This window comes from Triturus cristatus, chromosome 5_1 (genome assembly GCF_964204655.1).
Source record: "Triturus cristatus chromosome 5_1, aTriCri1.1, whole genome shotgun sequence".
In the NCBI taxonomy this organism is placed as follows: domain Eukaryota; kingdom Metazoa; phylum Chordata; class Amphibia; order Caudata; family Salamandridae; genus Triturus; species Triturus cristatus.
The window spans coordinates 404853687-404872118 of record NC_140587.1 but is presented as its reverse complement, the minus strand read 5'-3'; the positions used below and the strand labels follow the sequence as shown (position 1 = coordinate 404872118).

Sequence of the window (18432 nt, the reverse complement as noted above, 5' to 3'; positions counted from 1 at the left end):
ACAGAGAGAGAGACAGAGCGAGAGACAGAGAGAGAGACAGAGCGAGAGACAGAGCGAGAGACAGAGCGAGAGACAGAGCGAGAGACAGAGCGAGAGACAGAGCGAGAGACAGAGCGAGAGACAGAGCGAGAGACAGAGCGAGAGACAGAGCGAGAGACAGAGCGAGAGACAGAGCGAGAGACAGAGCGAGAGACAGAGCGAGAGACAGAGCGAGAGACAGAGCGAGAGACAGAGCGAGAGACAGAGCGAGAGACAGAGCGAGAGACAGAGCGAGAGACAGAGCGAGAGACAGAGCGAGAGACAGAGCGAGAGACAGAGAGAGAGACAGAGCGAGAGACAGAGAGAGAGACAGAGAGAGAGACAGAGAGAGAGACAGAGAGAGAGACAGAGAGAGAGACAGAGAGAGAGACAGAGAGAGAGACAGAGAGAGAGACAGAGAGAGAGACAGAGAGAGAGACAGAGAGAGAGAGACAGAGAGAGAGACAGAAAGAGAGACAGAGAGAGAGAGACAGAGAGAGAGACAGAGAGAGAGACAGAGAGAGAGACAGAGAGAGACAAGAGAGACAGAAGAGACAGAGAGAGCGAGAGAGACGAGAGAGAGCGAGAGACTGCAACCACAGACCACACAGCGAAGGGCCCGTCCTGGAACAGAGGAGCAACAGCCATCCACCCCCAGACTATCCAGTCAAGTAGGGCCATAGCCCTGAAAGGAGCAGGGGGCCAAGGACAGCACAAAGAACCCCCAACATAGCAGGCCCAAGGGGATCAGAAACTGTAACAAAAAAGGAAAAACAGAGCAAAAGTAGGCCCCTACACTGGAGAGAAACCAGCTGGAGGGAGCCTGACGGAAAAGAAACTAAAAGAACCCCCACAGAAGACAAACCACCCAGAGGGAGGCGCGTGCAGAAAACCAAACTGAGGGTCCTCGCAGAACGGGGAGGAAGGGCGGGTCGTGAAGGAATCTGCGGCTAGAATCGTCTCTACCAGATAAAACGTTATCGAAGGTAAGTAACTTGTACATCTGATAGAGACTACTAGCCGCAGATTCTTAACGTAGAATAGATACCCTAGCCATACCCAGAAGGGAGGAGGGGCTGCGAGAGAGCCTCCCCACCATGAGACACACAGGGCCCAGCAGGGGACATGTCACAGGAACAAGAAGGAAAAGGCCAGGAGATCCTAAGCCCAACCAAGGGAGAGCGCCCAACACCCTGCAGGGGCAGACAGTGCCCCAAAAGCCTCAAGGAGCACAAGGGCCACCTCGAACCCCAGAGATAGAAAAGAGCTGAATACACCTTGGCCACAAGCAGCGGGCAAAGCCAGAACGGCTCCACCGCCAACAGCACAGGCAGAAGAAGAAAGGCACCGTTGCGCAAAGCCCCAGCAGAACCAGCGGCAGGGACACAAGGGAACACATCAAAGAGCACAGCGGTGAAGTAGAACAAGTAAGTCTGCCGGGCAAGCGCCGCCAGCAGCAACACCACCACCACCACGGAACAGCGCACACCAAACAAGGCAGACTGCAGCCGAAAGCCTAGGCCAGGAAGAGCCAGGACAAACCCCAAGGAAGGGGCTAGCCCAGAACCCCACTGACCCGCGAAAAAGGGGAGGAAACCGGCTGAAAAGAAAGAATGAGAGAGGACGGGCCCACCAGAACACAGAAGCCAAGGAAATCCAAAACCTCTGGGGCAGCAGACAGAGGAGCAAGCCATAACACATGACAAAAACGCAAAACCGCCAGAACACGATGCCGCAGACCACAGGCCAGACCGGCCGAGCGATGCTGTGGCAAGGAGAAGGACAGACCCAGCGCAAGCTGCACCAAGACAAGTGGCAAGAAGATCGCACCTGCGACATACCGTGACGCCACGGAGAGCAAGGAGACCGAAAAGGGGACCACACCTCCCCAGCACAGGACAGAGCACTTTAATAGCTAGCAGTACCCCACATAGGGTAAGTTACGTCCCAACAACTATGGGAACTCCACTTAGAAAACATTCTGCAGCAGAGGACAAAACAGAAAGACCTGCAGAAAAAACCAGCAGACAGCTTACCAAGCAGCCAATAAAGAAGACGCCTAAGGCCTAATCTCAGGGCCTACCGGGTTACCAACAGCCAAAACAAGTCAACAAAGGGACCAGCAGCCAACAGCACCAAAGGCCCAACAAAAGGACCCCAAAGGCACATCAACCATATATAACACACAGCCTGGGCTACCAGTTACAAGGCCCCAGGAAAACAATGGAAGAACACCCCCCAAAACACAGACCCACAGTCAGGTCACTGAGGGGGAGAAGGAGGAGGGCAAAGCCCCGCAAGAAACCTCTGAAGTACGAGTTACTTACCCTCGGTAACGATGTATCTGTAGAGACGATTCTAGCCGCAGATTCCGGACGTAGAATTATCCCCAGGCGTGAGACTGGATCCGGAATCGTTTTTGCCACAGCATTCCTGCACGCCGGGGGCGAGGCGACATCACGTGACTCCGCCCAGGCGTCGTCCACGAACGTGATGTCAGCGAGTTCATATAAGACCCGCCCCGGAGCGCGCACGTCAGTTTTCTTCGGAGAACTCTTCCGCACCACAACGCGGAACCACCAGATTAAAAACTGTGGAAGCATGGGAACAGCATGCGAAGAGCATAAAAATTGGAAAGAAATGGTGACTAACAACACAACCAGAGTAGTGCCAACACAGCAGAACCCAAGGGCAGGGAAAGAAGAAAGAATTAGAAACCTGCGCAGTCACCCTGCCAGTACATAGACAACCGCCTAACCCTGTGCCCCGGAGGCAAGAACATGCACAAAAGTCATGGCACACATAGGAAACCCACCCCCCTCCCCCCCCATCCTGAGCAAGGAATGGGACCAGTCCCAAGACAGACAGGGACAACAAACCTCCAAGCCACCCCAACCTAGAGGGCAACCACCCACAAGGGACAAGGGCAAGACAAGGCCAGATGACCCTTAAGCAGAGGATAGCAATGGGAGGGGAGAGAGGACAGGGATAGAAGCAATCCCCCCCCCAAACCTGGAGTAGCCAGAGCAGGAGGGCACCGGAGCACCGGAACCCCATCGACCAAAGGAGGAATGAACCACCCCCAGACGGAGCCACCCGTCAAGAACAAGGAAGGTACTAACAGGAGACACAGCCCAACACCAGGAGGCGAGTACCGAAGACCGACACAAGGGTCCTCGCAGAATAGGGGAGGAAGGGCGGGCCGTGAAGGAATCTGCAGCTAGAATCGTCTCTACCAGATACATCGTTACAGAAGGTAAGTAACTCGTACATCTGATAGAGACTACTAGCCGCAGATTCCTTCACGTAGAATAAATCCCCTAGCAATACCCCCTGGGAAGGAGGGTCTGCGAAAGGACCCGAACAGGCAATGCAGAACAGAGGGCCCCACAGGGGACCAGATTTGTGGACCAGGTAGAACCTCGCCCCTACCAGGCCAAGGGAACCCCCACAAGCAGGACCCAACCGAACCCAAGGGGATGTAGGAGGGAAAGAAGGCTGAAGAGGCTCGTACACTCACAGCAGAGGAACCAAGGGCAAGGACGGAGAATCCGAAGCACCCCACTCCCCCACAAGGCAACATAGCTTCCGCCCAATGCCTAGACAGGAAAAGCGGAAGAAAAAGAAGAAGCCTAGAGGGTCCAAGGAAACTAGGGAAAAGAGGCGAACCCACTCCAGATGGAGAACAGCCAGAACAGTGCCGGCAGTCAAAGCCAGAAGCAAGAAGAACAGCCCAAGGCCCCAGGAAGGCCGAGTAGGCGACGCCCGGCAAGGGAGACACAGGATCATCCCAGACCTCAGGACAGGAGCAGGGAGAGGAGTAGGTGCCCGGGCCACCACTACGTGTGGCTGCGCACACAACCACAGGAAGCAAAAGCAACCTACTGAAACACCATGGAGAACAGGCACCCGAAGGTGGCCAGAACCCTCTAGCAGAGCGCAAGCCATATGACAGCTACCACTACCCCACATAGGGTACGTTAAGTCCCAAGATAGGGGAACCCTCTTTGGAAGAACTTACGAATAAGAGGAAAAAACAAAAGAGCCACGGGGAAAAAAACACTCCCGCCGAAGGCTTGACAAGCAGCCCAAGCAAAGCATAAGGCTCAATCTCAGGGCCAAGCCTGCGCAACAACTCCTGCTGAACCACACTCAATCAACACAAAGGCCGTCCAGCAGCCAATAATGCCAAAGTACCAAGGAAGGACGTAAACGGCAAAAAAACACTCTGCACAGCCAGAACAGCCAGCTTAAGAAGGCCCAGAATCAACCCAACTCATTAGTCACTGAGGAGGGGACGGCGGAGGAGGAGGATAAGGCGGAGGAGGAGGATAAGGCGAAGGACGGAGCCCTGCCAAGAGCCTTTGGATGGCAGTGTCGGCCGGGGCATGGAACAACAGGCTGCCATCAAACGGAAGGTCGATGAGTCGCTCCCGAATATTCTCAGGGAAAACTCCATCTCGAAGCCAAGCATGGCGACTGAGAGTGACTGAGGAAGCCATGGCCCGGCCCAGCACCTCTGAGATGTCCAGAGCGGAGCAGAGAATAAACGCTGCAAGCTCCCGGCCATCCAATGCATGATGCCGTAAGTCCACCAGACCAGACTCCTGGGACGTGGCAGGTCCCAGAGACTCAGACGAGTCCCACAAACAGGAAGAGGCCCTAGCCAGCACACACAAGGTGTTAAGTGCTCGCAGGGCCGCGCTGGTCGAGGCGAACATGTTGCGTCCCCAAGAGTCCAGTCAGCAGGCCTCTCGGGACGGCGGAGTCAGCAGTGGCGGCAGGGAGGGAAAAGTGGTCCGCAAAAAGGGACTGAGAGCTGAGGGGTGAAGGGAAAGACACGCCGGGTCACGCGGCGCCGGGAGGTGCCGGTGCAGAAGATGCTGAGGCACCGGGTCCCCTGAAGCAGGACGCCTCCAACACCCCGTCAAGGAAGAAAGGAGCGAACCTTCAAAGGGAAGTAAGATTTCCCTCCCACCAGAGCCCTGGTGGTGGACCTCCAATAGATGGTCCACCAGAAAGTGAGCCACCGGGTCACCCATGCGCAGAATGCCCATAGCCGTGGACACCGCGTGAGCGAAGGCCGCACCTGCCTCCCCGGTGGAGAAAGAAGCTCCTCTGTGGGCGACGGCTGAAAACTAAGGCGGCCGTCCCCGAGGCCAAGCGGGGCAGGCAAGGGCCCGACCTGGAAGTCAGAAGGAGCCGAAGAATGAGGGACCTGCCGCTCGTCCGACAAACACCCCTGCCCCAGGAAGGGAGGGGAGCCGCCCTTCGATGCCGGTGAAAAAGACACCACACGGCGACCAGTCTCCAGGGAGGACGACACCAAGATACAGCCTGCCTCCGGAGAAGGAGTCCGAAGACGAATTCGCGGTACGACCCCTGAGCGGAGCCGTAGAGTCCGCTGCTTGAGGTAGGACGTCGGCACCAGCTGGAGTCAGCAGACAAGGTACCTCCAAGTCACCCCGCACCGGGGACCGGAGCGGAGACCGGAGTAGAGCCGACGCCGACCCCCGCCGAGGCAGCCACCTGCGTGGGGGAACGAGACGGGCCTGGGGAGTGGCACGAAGCCCTCCGCCAGCAGCGGCCCAAAATGAGGCGAACATCGCTCGGCAACCCATGTGGCGGCGCCAGCAACGATTCGTCCTTCAACGAGGCAGCTGCCTGTGGTGAGGGACGAGAAGGGCCCGGAGAGGGACGAGGGGTCTTCCCTCGGCCTCGACCTGGAGCGGGTCAAAGAGGGTCCACCGACCCCTGTGGCTCTGCACAGTCCAGCTGCTGCCGGCGCCGTAACGGCGTCACCTCGGCCTTAGACAGGACCACCTTGTCAAAGGACCGAGGGAGGCTCGGGGATGCGACCCGAGCCCCGGCGACCTCCCACGACACCACAGGGACTTCCGCGGGAGTTTGCGGCGAGGCAGAGACGCCGTGGCCAGAAGGAGGTGCCCCAGAGGAGCCGCACCCCAACAGTACCACATCCTCCAAGCCTGGATCCAAACCAGTCGGGCTGGAGCCACCGGCGGCGCCGCAGAGGGCCCGGCGCAGAGCGAGAGATCAGCCGACGCCCCAGGAGGGGAAGGAGGAGGAGACGCCAGCCAGGCCTGCAAAGCTGCCACGTATATCTCTATTTGGACTCTCGCAGCCCCAACACCGGGAAACGGTGGATAGGACGACACGCGGGGCCGCATCACCCACTGAGAGTCCACACCCCCGGTAGGCCGAAAACCAGCCCCCGGGGACAAACTCCGACACTTAACCACCCGGGAGCGACGCTCACGTGACATTGGAGAAAGGAGAGGACGACGACCACGGCCATATCTGAGGCCGTCTGTCGAAGCAGACTGAGGGGAGGACGTCGACCTGGAGAGATGCGCCGAGAGAAGTTTCATTCGCGCGCCCGCCGCGACTTCGGCTTCAACTGTTGGCACGCCGTACAATCTGTGGTGCAGTGAACCTCCCCCAAACACCACATACAAATGAGGTGAGGATCCGTCGCCGACTTAAGATGCCCACAAGACGCGCAAGTCTTAAAGCCCGAAGGCATTCACACACTGTTCCTACCAAAAGGAAATAGAAGAAAAAGGGGCGCTAACTAGGCCCGTAGCAAGGATCGGATCCGCGTTGCACTCGGAAAAGGAAAAAACTGACGTGGGCACACCGGGGCAGGTCTTATGTGACCTCGCTGACGTCACGTGCGCGGACGACGACTGGGCGGAGTCGCGTGATGTCGCCCCGGCACGCAGGGATGCTGTGTCAAAAAAGTTTCCAGATCCAGTCTCACACCTAGGGATAATTCTATGTCAAGGAATCTGTGGCTAGTAGTCTATCAGATTGGCAGAATCCGCAGGGGAATGAAACAGAGCGCCATCAAAGGGGAGGTCAAGCAGCCGTTCTCCAACGTTCTTAGGGAAAACACTATCCCACAGCCAGGCATGGCGACGAAGGGCCACCGAAGTAGCCATGGTATGACCAAACATCTCCGATACGTCCACAGCCGAGCAAAGAATAAACGCTGCCAGCTCCCGGCCATCCAACACATGGTGCCGCAGATCAACGCTGGCACCCTCCTGAAAGGCGGAAGACATAAGGGACTCCGCCGAATCCCATAAGAAGAAGTGGCTCTGGCCAACACACAGAGTGTTAAGGGCCCGCAAAGCAGCATTGGAGGAGGCGATGATGTTGCGCCCCCAGGAATCTAACCAGCGGACCTCCCGTGACAAGGGAGACCACCCCGAGGGCAAGGAGGGAAAGGCAGTCTGTAAAAGAGGGCCCCTGGTAGAAGGGTTGAGGGAAAGACAGACAGGACCATGCGGAGCAGGACGGTTGTGGTGCAGAAGTGGCTATGGCACCGGGTCTCCCATGGCAGGACACCTCCAGGCCCCCAAAAGAGAATTGTGGAGCGCAGCCTCGAAGGGAAGAAGCAGCTCCCGACCACCAGAGCCCTGATGGAGAATCTCCAGCAGATGATCCGTGGGGAAATGGGCAGCTGGATCGCCCATGCGCAAGCCGTGGAAACAGCCCGAGAGAAGGCAGCACTCGCCTCCGTAGGGCCCCGTGGAGGGAGAAAGCAGTTCCTCCGTGGGCGATGGCTGCAAGCTAAGGCGGCCATCCCCCAGCCCAACCGGAGAAAGGAAAGGCCAAGCTCAAAAAGGGGAAGGGTGGGCTGATGAATGGGGAACCTGAGGCGCCTCTGAAGAAGACTGCGGGCGCGCGGACGTCAAAGAGCCGTTCTTAGAAGACGCCGGGGAAAAAACCACGACGCGGCGACCCGCCTCCAGAGAAGACAAAACAAACAGCTGCCGAACCTCTGGAGAAGAGGAGACGTCCGAAGACGAATCAACGACCCGACGTCAGCACGACGCCGTAGAGTCAGAGCAACGTCAACCGGCGCCAAAGGAGACGCCGGAACGACATCCGCCACAACGAGCGGCGTGGGAGACCGGGGCTGGGTCATAGCCGGGGCGGCTAAGGAACAGAGCCGAAAAGGCGTCAACTCTACCTCTGATGAGGCAGCCGCCTGTGTGGAGGGACGAGGGGGGCCCAGGACACGCCCCGACCCCTAGCCGGCCCGTGCGTTGCCGCCAGGGCCAGCAGCCACCGGCACCTGAGCGGCGTCACCTCGGACAAGGCTGCCGCCTGCCCAAAGGACAGAGGGGGACTCGAGGACACGCCCGAGCCCCGGCAACCTTCCGCGACACCACAGGGACCCCCAAGGGGGTTTGCAGCGTGGCAGAGGTGCCGTGGTCTGAAGGAGGGAACCCCGAAGGGCCGCACCCCGATGGCATCACATCCTCTGAACTTGGATCCGAACCTGTTGGTGCCGGAGACGCCGCAGAAGTCCCCGCATGCGGCAAGGGATCCGCAGACATCCCAGGAAGAGAAGGAGAAGGGAGAGGCAAAGAGGCCTGCAAGGCCGCTGCATAGGCCTCCATCTGGGCTTTGGTCGCCCCCGTGCCGGGGATAGGGTGGCGACGCACGGGGCCGCACCACCCGCGGAGAACACACGTCCACAACAGGCCGGGGACTGGGCCCCGGGGACAAACTGCAACACGTACCAACAGGTGAGCAGCGCCCTTGCGGCCGGGGTAAAGGACGATGTCGGAGACGGAAGCGGCGTTTCTTGAAGCCGTCCACGGGGGTCGGACGTGGCGCCGCCGCCGACCAGGACATGCGTGCCGAAAGGAGTTTCATCTGGCGCTCCTGCCAGGACTTCGGCTGCATTTGCTGACACGCCTCACAGTCCATTGAGTCGTGGTGCTCCCCCAAACACCACATACAGATGGAGTGAGGATCCGTAGCCGACATATGGCGCGCGCAAGACGAGCACGTCTTGAAGCCCGAAGGCATTTGCACACTGTACCCAAGAAAACGCTAAGCGTAAAAAGAAGGCCTGAAACAGGCCAGGTCACGATCCGGGTCCGCGTAGCACGCGAAAAAGAAGAAAACTGCCGTCAGCGTGCCGGGGTGGGGCTTATGTGACCTCGCTGATGTCACGCCCGCGGAGGACGTCGGGGTGGAGTCGCGAGGTACTGCCCCCCGGCGTGCAGAGATGTTGGGCAAGAAAGTTCTCCGGGTCCAGTCTCACGCCTGGGGATAATTCTACGTTAAGTAATCTGCGGCTAGTAGTCTCTATCAGATTATTCTTTATAGAATTGCGCAGTGAGGACGTCCGCACCCGGCGCCTTGTCCGCCCGCATGCCACTAATAACTTGACGCATGTCCTCAACCGTGAACGGAACGTCTAAATAGTCACGATGAGCTCTGCTGAACCAGATGAGCGCTATGGAGTCAAAATATTCGTCTAGGGCTGAGGCAGATGGGACAGCGTGTGATGTGTATAGTTGTGTGTAAAATTCCCGCATAGTGGCAAAAATATCAGGCGGAGAATGTACCAAGCCGGCGGTGGGGGTGCCAAGTGCAGTTATAAAAGTGGATCCCCTGGGGGGCCCCCAGAAGATTTGCAAGTGTCTTGTCCGGCCTGTCCTCCTCCCCGTACCTGCGCGCAACCGCGTGTTTGTGTAGGAACTTGACCTCCCGGTCAGCCTCTTCTTGATATTCGGGCAATTTCGTACGTATAGCCACCTGAGTAGCCCCTGATGTCATTGCGAAATATTGCCCCTCTAGGTCATGCAGTTCAGTTTAGAGTCTGCTGAGATTGCTGCAGATATCCCGTAGTACCCTAGCCTGTCCCGCTATACAATGGCCGCGGATTATCACCTAAAGGCGTCCCAGAGCGTAGCTTCAGTTGGTCCGACAGAGTGTTGTGTGCAAAATAGTCTTCAATATGGAATCTCTTCCCGGAATGCCGCATTGAGATGAGCATTGGGTGGCAGTCTCCAAGTGAACGGTTGCCTATATGGACGTGGTATCTGTAAGGTCAGGGTGACCGGGGAGTGGTCCGAAAGTGTGCGTGCACAATGAGACACCGACGATACCCAAGAGTGCACTATCTGGGACAAGAGCCAGAAGTCCAGTCGCGACCAGGCACCATGGCACTGCGTAATATATGTGCCTTCCCGACCGTCTGGATGGAAGGCCCTCCATGCATCAACTAGACTATAATCAGTCATTAGTTCCCCCAGAGTAATTTGAGTAACAGGCGGTGTGTACCTCACTCCAGTGGCTTGACCTGAGTTTGTCGCGAGCTGTTCCTGTCCGATGGGTCTCCTGCAGAAGGCAAACTTCTACGGAGTGTCGTGCTAGATATGATTGCACCAATCTGGTCTTCCTGTAGTCATTCAACCCGCGTACATTTCAGGAGAGACATGTTAAGTGTGTCACGCTGCAAGAGTTGGTAAATTAATCCTGTGGCCACCACCTGTCATATCACTCGGGTGGCCCCCTGTGTCTCCCTTCATCACCTCCAGTGTCCTAAATGCCCGGTTCTGCAAGTGATATGTGAGACCCGTTGGTAAGGCATACAAGTAGATCGTCATTATGCATTACAATAAAACAGTAAACATTAACACTCCCTACCCGCCCACCACCCACTCGAACTCCCCAATGAGGTTGAGATGCTGCGCCCGACCCCCCCCGTAAGGAACTGGAGTTATACATCTTCATACAATGGGGAATCATCCCAAAGGGGGCGTGAGGTTGCCGGCATACTTCCCTGTCGCAGCACAACAGGATGGCCGAGCATTAGTGGAATTGCCTAAATTTCGGGAAACAACCATTTATATCATCAAATCAGTATTACCCTTGTACATTTAGCCAGTGCAAGAACTAGGTGCATTAATCTAACAGCATTGGAAAATGATAAGTTAGTCATTGTCACTTAGCTGACTCGGTTCTTCTTGAGCCGCTGTCTCGAGCGTTGCTTGGCGAATTTCAGCGCGGCGCTCGCTTCTGTGAAGAACAGAGGTTTGCCCTGTACATGGACCTGGAGTTTGGCAGTATATAGCATGGCATATTTGGTTCCAGATTACTGTAGCAATTTATTTGCGGGGAGGAACTCGCGACGTGCTGCCTGCACCGCCTGGGTAAAGTCCAGAAACAAAGAAAGAACATAATTCTGGTATCGCAGCTCACACCGCTCCCGAGCCAGACGCAGAACGGCATCTCTGTCTCTGTAGTTGAGGAGCCGCGCCAGGATCGGGGGCGGTGGGGTTCCCGGCTGTGGGCGAGGGATGAGGGTACAGTGCGCACGTCCACCAGGAACATGGCAGACAGATCAGCACCGAATAGATCCTGTAGGAGGCCCTCAACGTATTTCTCCATGTTGTGTATATTCGTAGACTCCGGGACGCCTGTGATGCGGATAATATTTCTTCTTGAGCGAGCTTCCAAGTCCTTATTCTTTACCTTAATTACTGCCAGTACTTTGTCCATGCGTAGAAGATAGTCATGTGCTTCAACCTGTCTGTCATCCATGTCGGAGACTCTAGTTTCTGGTGTGGTCAACCTAGCTTCATGCTTGTCCGCGCTGCTCGACACCTGGTCCATACGACCCTCGAGGGAGTCCATTTTTTAGTCAATTTCCTTGAGGCAGGCTTTCACGTCTTTCAGTATGGTTCTAATGTCTTCTTTCAGCTCCTGCTCAAGCTGCGTCTCAGAAACGATTGTTTGTGATGCCATTTCATCATCCGCCTGGTAAGTTGAGTGTTTGTCAAACGTTATTTTGGGCTGTTTGTTATCTGTCCTGCCCATCGTATTTTTGCGTTGCGGTAGAACCATTGAACGTACGCTGAGCACCGGCCGCTCGATATGGAGGATCGCCAATCAGCTGTGGAACCTGAATGACCCTGGGGTACCCCTGAGTCGACCCCCAGAACCTCAACTCTCACTACCGAATACTTACCCTAAAACCGATAACACTATTTTCCTCCCTAGGATAACAGTGACTGTTTTTCTTGGAAAAGTATTTAAGTGTTGAGTTTGAAAACCTAAAGAAATTCTTTTAAAATTGTACTAACAAAAACGATATTACCTGTTTACAGGAAATGCCTCAGTGTAGTATCCAGGTATACTACACTGTGTAAGAAAATTAATCTCAAAAGTAACTTACCTGTAATTTTACTAAACATCCCCTACAAAGTATATGTACTGTATTCTGGAAAGCATTGCATTATCAGTAACACTACTGTAATCAAATCAAAGTGCATAATTTACAATTGCAATTCAAACTACTTACAAACTGCATTACTAGTGTAAAGTATTTATTGCTTACCTGTGCCAGGCTTGCTTGGCTCTAGAAAATAAAATAACTACAAGAATATTTTCATACAAAAACAATTGGTGCGAAGTTTAGTCTTTGAGAGTGTGCAATCATTTGCTGATTGAGTGTGTACAACAAATGCTTAACACTGTCCTCTGATAAAGCCTTACTGCTCGATCACACTACAACAAATAGAGAATAAGGTGCTATCTAACTTTAGCTCTGCCTACCTTTAGGGTTCCACTGGACTCCGTGCACACTATACCTCACTTTGGTGTAGGCCATACAGAGTCAGCTTCCTACAATGGCACATTATGTTTTTAGAGTTATTTCCACTAAGATCTCCAGGAATTCATCTCTCTGGTTCCTCCTATTGAATTATTGTTGTTTTTGTCTTATTTTACTCAATAAAATATTTATCTTTATATCAAAATCGGTTGTAGAATTTTACTGAGTTTTGTGACTGCTGCTTAAATACTTAACATGCTACCTTCGATACAAGCCTAACTGCTTTGAATACGTTACCAGGGACTGAGCATAGGTTTGTTTAATTGAATTTGTGTGACATCTGGGAGGTGGTGGTGGTGGTCTTATCCTTTGACGTGGTCACTTGACTAGGGCTGGGCGGAATTTGCGTAGCGCCACTACACAGAAATTTGAAAAAAATTGTGGAAAACGAGCGCCGGCCTGAGTAGGACTGGGCGGACTTTGCCTAGCGCAACTACGCACAATTTTGAAAAAATTGTGGGAAACGAGCGCACAACCTGAGGGACCGTGTGCCTGGGACTGGGGTCCCTCGTGCTTGGGCAGGCTCCCCGATCTCCCCGGCCTGGCTGCGTTGATAAGAAGGGACCGGCCCCAGGCCTCCTGAGTTTCGTTCAGGGCCTGGGAGCCCACGTTCTGCAGCCTGCCAAGTGTCCATCTGCCCGGGACAAGGGTCCCTGGTGCAGAGCCCCGGAGCCCTGCAAGGGCAGGGAGCCCTACCGCTATGGCTCGGTGCGGGCAGCTGGGATCCTTTCGATCCTGGCCGATGGGGGCTCATTCGCCTCGCTGATCCCAGGCAGGGCTCCAGGATGTCGGGTGCGTCTGGGCCTAGGGTCCCCTCCGTCACTCGGTGTGCACGGTTTACCAGAAAGGGGGGTAGCCTTCCTCCGGATTACTATGGGCAGGATATGCCGGGACGCCCCTTGTGGCAATGGCGGTTCTCAGGCAGGGACCAGATGGGCTAAGCCCGGACAACACTTCCCCGGGGCGTCCGGTGCTCCCTCCTCCAGCCTGCGGTGAGGCACATTGCCCGGGATGGGTTCCATGGGTCCCCCAGGAGCTCCTGCGGGCCTCTCATGCCCGAGGCCCAGCATGGGGTCTCTGAGCCCCCCCCCGAGCCCTGCAGCCCTGCAAGGGCAGGCGGGAGCCCTACCGCGAAGGCTCGGTGCGGGCAGATTGACGTCATTTCGGTCCCGGCCATCTGGTCGCACCTCGCCGCCTGGTCGCACGCAATTCTTTCCAATGGGGCGACCAGATGGCCGGGCCGGCCTGGAAGTCCCAATGAGGGCTTATTTGCCTCCCGGATCCCAGCCAGGGCTCCAGGAGGTCGGGCACGTTCGCGCCTAGGGTCCCCTGAGCCTCGCGGTGCGCGCGGGTTACAAGAAAGAGGGGTAGTATTTCTCCGGATTACTAGGGGCAGGGTATGCCGGGACACCCCTCCTGGAGATGGCCGTTCTCAGGCGGGGACCAGATGGGCTATGCCCGGGCAATACCTCCCTAGGCGTCCGAGGCTCCCTCCTCCGGCCCGCGGCTTGGCAAAGGACCCAGGAAGGGCTCCATGGTTCCCAGGCAGTCATCCCCCGGGCGTCCGGGCTCCGGTGGTCCTTCCCCGAGATTGAGTCCCAGCCGGGGTCCCCAAGCCCCGGGGAAGCATAGCCCCTGAGCCCTGCGCGGGCAGGCGGGAACTCTACCGCCAAGGCTCTGGGTTGGACAGATGGGAGTCCTTTCAGTCCGGACATCTGGTCGCACCTCTACCCTCTGCCATCTGGTCGCGCGCAATGATTTCCAATGGGGCGACCAAATGGCCGGCCTGGAAGTCCAGATGAGGGCTCATTTGCCTGCCGGATCCCAGCCAGGACTCCAGGAGGTCGGGCGCTTTTGTCCATAGGGTCCCCTCCGTCAATCAGAGCGCACAGGTTACCAGAAAGGGGGGTAGCCTTCCTCCGGATTACTAGGGACAGGGTACTCTGGGACCCCTCTCAGCCTAGCGGTCCACAGCCGGCAGCTGGACAGGCCAGGATGCAGCCCCAGCCCTGGGTCTGTCCCAGGGCCTGCCGCGTGGCAGGTTGCACCGGATGAGACCCAGCAGGCCTCCCCCTGCTGAGCTGGGTCCAGGGGCCCCTGGGAGGGCGGCCTCCCCACCCTAGGCTCTGTCCTCGGTCCTGCCGTGTGGCAGGGTGCCCGAACGAGTCCCAGTGGGCTCCGTCCTGGGTCCTGCCGCGTGCCAGGGTGCCCTGGACGGGGTCCAGCGGGTCAGGGGAGGCTTCCCCTGCACCTCTGGGCCTGGGAGCCCCGGCAGGGTCCAGGGGCCCCGCCCTGGGCCCTGTCCCCCGGCCTGCGGCACTGCCAAAGGCCCGGGACAGGGTTCCGTTGTGGCCGGGGAGTCTCCCCTTGCATGGCTGGGTTCAGAAGCTCTGGCCGGGCCCCTGCGGGCCCCGGGGAGGGCGGCCTCCCCACCCCGGGCTCCATCCTGGGTCTTGCCGCATGGCAGGGTGCCCGGGACGGGGTCCGAGGAGGCTTCCCCTGCGCCTCTGGGCCTGAGAGCCCCGGCAAAGTCCAGGGTCCCGCCGGGCCCCGGGTTGGGGGCTCCGGCCAGGGTCCCCGCCGGGCCCTGGGTCGGGGGCTCCGGCCCTGGGCCCCGTCCTCCGGCCTGCCGCTCCGCCAAGGGCCCGGGACAGGCCTCCCCTGCTTGTCAAGGTGTCCGCAGGCCCCGGGTCGGAAGGCCCGTCGGGTCCCCCATGCAGCCTCCGTGGCTGGGGCCCTGGGCCTCCGGCGACCGCTCACTCTTTCGTTGGGTCAGAGCTACCAGATGGCTTCCCTTTCGAGCCCGGCCATCTGGTCGCGCCTTTCCCCCTCGGCCATCTGGTCGCGCCTTTCCCCCCTCGGCCATCTGGTCACGCACAATGCTTTCCAATGGGGTGACCAAATGGCCGGGCTTGCCTGTAAGTCCCGATGAGGGTCCATTTGCCTCCCCGATCCCAGCGAGGGATCCAGGAGGTCGGGTACATTCACGCCTTGGGTCTCCTGTCACTTCGTGTGCATGGATTACAAGAAAGGGGGGTAATTTTCCTCCGGATTACTAGGGAGAGGGTCAGTCAGACCTCCGTGAGGTCCGGCGATTCTGAAACAGGGGAAGGCAGAACCCGGGCCCACCCACCGGGGCACCCAGGGGCCTGGGTACGCACCTGCCTCTCAGCCCCTTCCCGATGGTCCTTTCTCTCCGAGTTTGCTGGGTTAGACCTCCATGAGGTCCGGGGATCATGAGACAGGGGAAGGCAGCACCTGGGCCCGCCTTTTTCCCCGAGTTCTCTCAGTTAGACCTCCGTGAGGTCTGGTGATGCTGAAACGAGGAAGGCAGCAACCGGGCACGCCCGCCAGGGCCCCCAGGGGCCCGGTTATGCTCCTGCCTCTCAGCCCCTTCCCGATGGTCCTTTTTCTCAGAGTTTGCTTGCCCCTGAACAGGAAGGGACGCTAAGCCAGCTTACGCCCTGTGCAGGGTGGCCTGCCAGGGAATGCCCCAGCCGTACTCTGATCGATTGGGCACTCTCGGTCCGTTTAGGGATGGACTGCTTGGCCAGCCTCGGCTGTTTCGAGCAAAGCGCTTCCACCATACATGGACCGTCCGACTAGAGGGACCGGCCGCCTGGCGGGAGACCCTACCCAGCAGAGTGAAGGCCGAGCGGCCCGGCAGTTCGTGCCCCCCAGGTGTCTGACCCGAGCGGGAGGTGTCGGGTGGTGCCAGGCCCTTGGATGGTGCTGCCCAGCAGGTCCGAAGGCCCCACGCGCCATGCTGTCACCCCTCTCTGCCCAGCACATTTCCACAGCAGCTCGGAACGACTGTTCCGAGGGGTGTCGCTGCCGCCAGGCTCCGGCACCCCAGCGTCTCACTCAGGCTGCACCTCGGCCTGCCTTTCCCTCCCGGGAGAGACGGCTGGGCCTGCCGGTGCCCATGCGACTGCACCTCTCCACACCCCTCCAGTGAGCCCTCCTGCCCAGGTGGGTTGGCTCCTTCCCCTGGCAGGCTCCCGAGAGGGAGGGGTGCGTGAAGGTTGCCGGTCTGGGAGATGGGCTAGCGGCCCCCACACCGTCAGCAGGTGCGGCTACCTGTTTGATCCTGCTAGTAGCATATGCTTGTCTCAAAGATTAAGCCATGCATGTGTAAGTACACATGGCTGGTACAGTGAAACTGCGAATGGCTCATTAAATCAGTTATGGTTCCTTTGATCGCTCCATCTGTTACTTGGATGTGAGAAAGTGGCTCTGTATATACTGTTCCCAAATAGGTAGAGTGTGTACAGAGTCCACAGTCCCCAGAGGTGTGGCAGAGGCTAAAGTTAGATATAACCTTACTCTCTAAAGTGGTAGCTTGGTCGAGCAGTAAGGCTATATCAGAGGACAGTGTAAAGCATTTGTTGTACACACTCAGTGAGCAAATGGTCTCACACACTCAATAACTGAACTCTAGGCCAATGGTTTATATAAAAAATATATGTGTTTTATTTTAGAACCAACAATAGGTATTAAAATATAGTTACTCAGAATGAGAGGCTTTAGGTAAATACTTTTGCAATATACAATTGACTTTTGTATATACCGATTACAGGTTGTTGCAATAGGCAACAAAATTTCAAACACTATAATGCATTGAGCTCAATGGAAGTTTTAAGTTATTTGCAATAGATTATACTCAGGATTACTTTTGTAACTCCAGGACTGGATCCTAGATTCAGTCCTGGGACAGTTCGTAGAAACAAGTGATAAAAGTCGACTTAGTTACTGTTGTGATTTTTAGGAAACATTTAGCTATTTTAAAAGTTGACAGAAGAAATTTCATAGAAAAACAAGGATTCCCTATGGAAGAAAATTCACGCTGCAGGTAAAGTAGGTTATCGGCTGTTGGGCAAGTAGATAGGTGTAGAGGTTAAACTGCCAGGGCCACTCGGGCGGCTGGGTGCAGGGTGATTTTGAGCCTTCGGGCACTCAATTGATTTCAATGCGAAAGCTTCTGGTTGGAAAAAGGCTGCACGCTCGGGGACGAAGATTCTTCAGGTTCCACCACAACTTCGAGAGGTAAGTTGGGTAGTTGGAGGATAGGTAGGTACCCAGGAGTTGGGCACAGGGGGCCGCAGGGCGCCGGGTGCAGGGGTGCTTTTTGGTGTCGGGAAATCTTACCCTCTGTTGATCGCGGTTGGGGGGGTACCTGCTTCTGAGGCTGTAGGCTTCGTCAGAAGCGTTGAGGGAAGTCCTTGGGTCCCGGACTCGGGGTCACAGTCTCCGGGGGGTCGTCCTCGTGGTCTTTGTTCACTCCGGCACAGGCCAGGCTTGGCAGGTGCAGAGTGTGCAAGGTTCACGGTTCCGGGCTGATGCCAGGGATTAGAAGCTGATTTTGAGCAGAGCCTCTGCTCATGGGAGTCCCAGGTGCTTAGAGCCAAAAGGTAGCCAGGTCCTCTGGGGTTTGTGAGGTTGCTGGCCACAAGAGGTGCCGGGATGTACCAGGAGCAGGTTCGAGGGTCGACAGGCCGGTAGGGCTGGGGCCAAAGCAGTTGGTGTCTTCCTCTTCTTAGCAGCTGCAGAGCAGGTCTTTCTTCTTGCTCTTCTCTGTTGTTCGGAATCTGGGGAAGGAAGGTTCAGTGTGCCCCTAAATACTAGATTTAGGGGCGTTATAGGTAGGTAAAGGGCATGGACCAATGGGTCCCTGTCCTGGGGTGGGTACACCCTCTATTCTGCCACTCTCCTGTGGGAGGGGGCAGTAGCCTAGTCCTGATTGGGTAGGGCCTCCCATCTTCAAGACGGCGAGCGCCCGGAGATGTGCTTCACCTCGCCTCCCCCACCTGAGGGTTGGGGTTGGCAGACTGGCACATCCCCAGTCCTTATTTGGGGCTTCCGGCCACGCTCCCCGCCAGAGTGGGGGTTGCAAGTGGCCTGGGGAAGTTCACAGAGGCAGCATGCCTTTGAAGCTTCCCCCTGCCCATCCTGGGGGAGGCGATCTAGCA

At 57.0% G+C, this 18432-nt stretch overlaps 1 protein-coding gene across 15 annotated transcripts in view; it reads right to left on the bottom strand.

Annotated features, from left to right (window-relative positions):
- The window catches only part of UBR5 (ubiquitin protein ligase E3 component n-recognin 5), a 2036132-nt gene that overhangs the window by 870699 nt on the left and 1147001 nt on the right, over nt 1-18432 (bottom strand). The gene's annotated exons all lie outside the window — the stretch shown is intronic.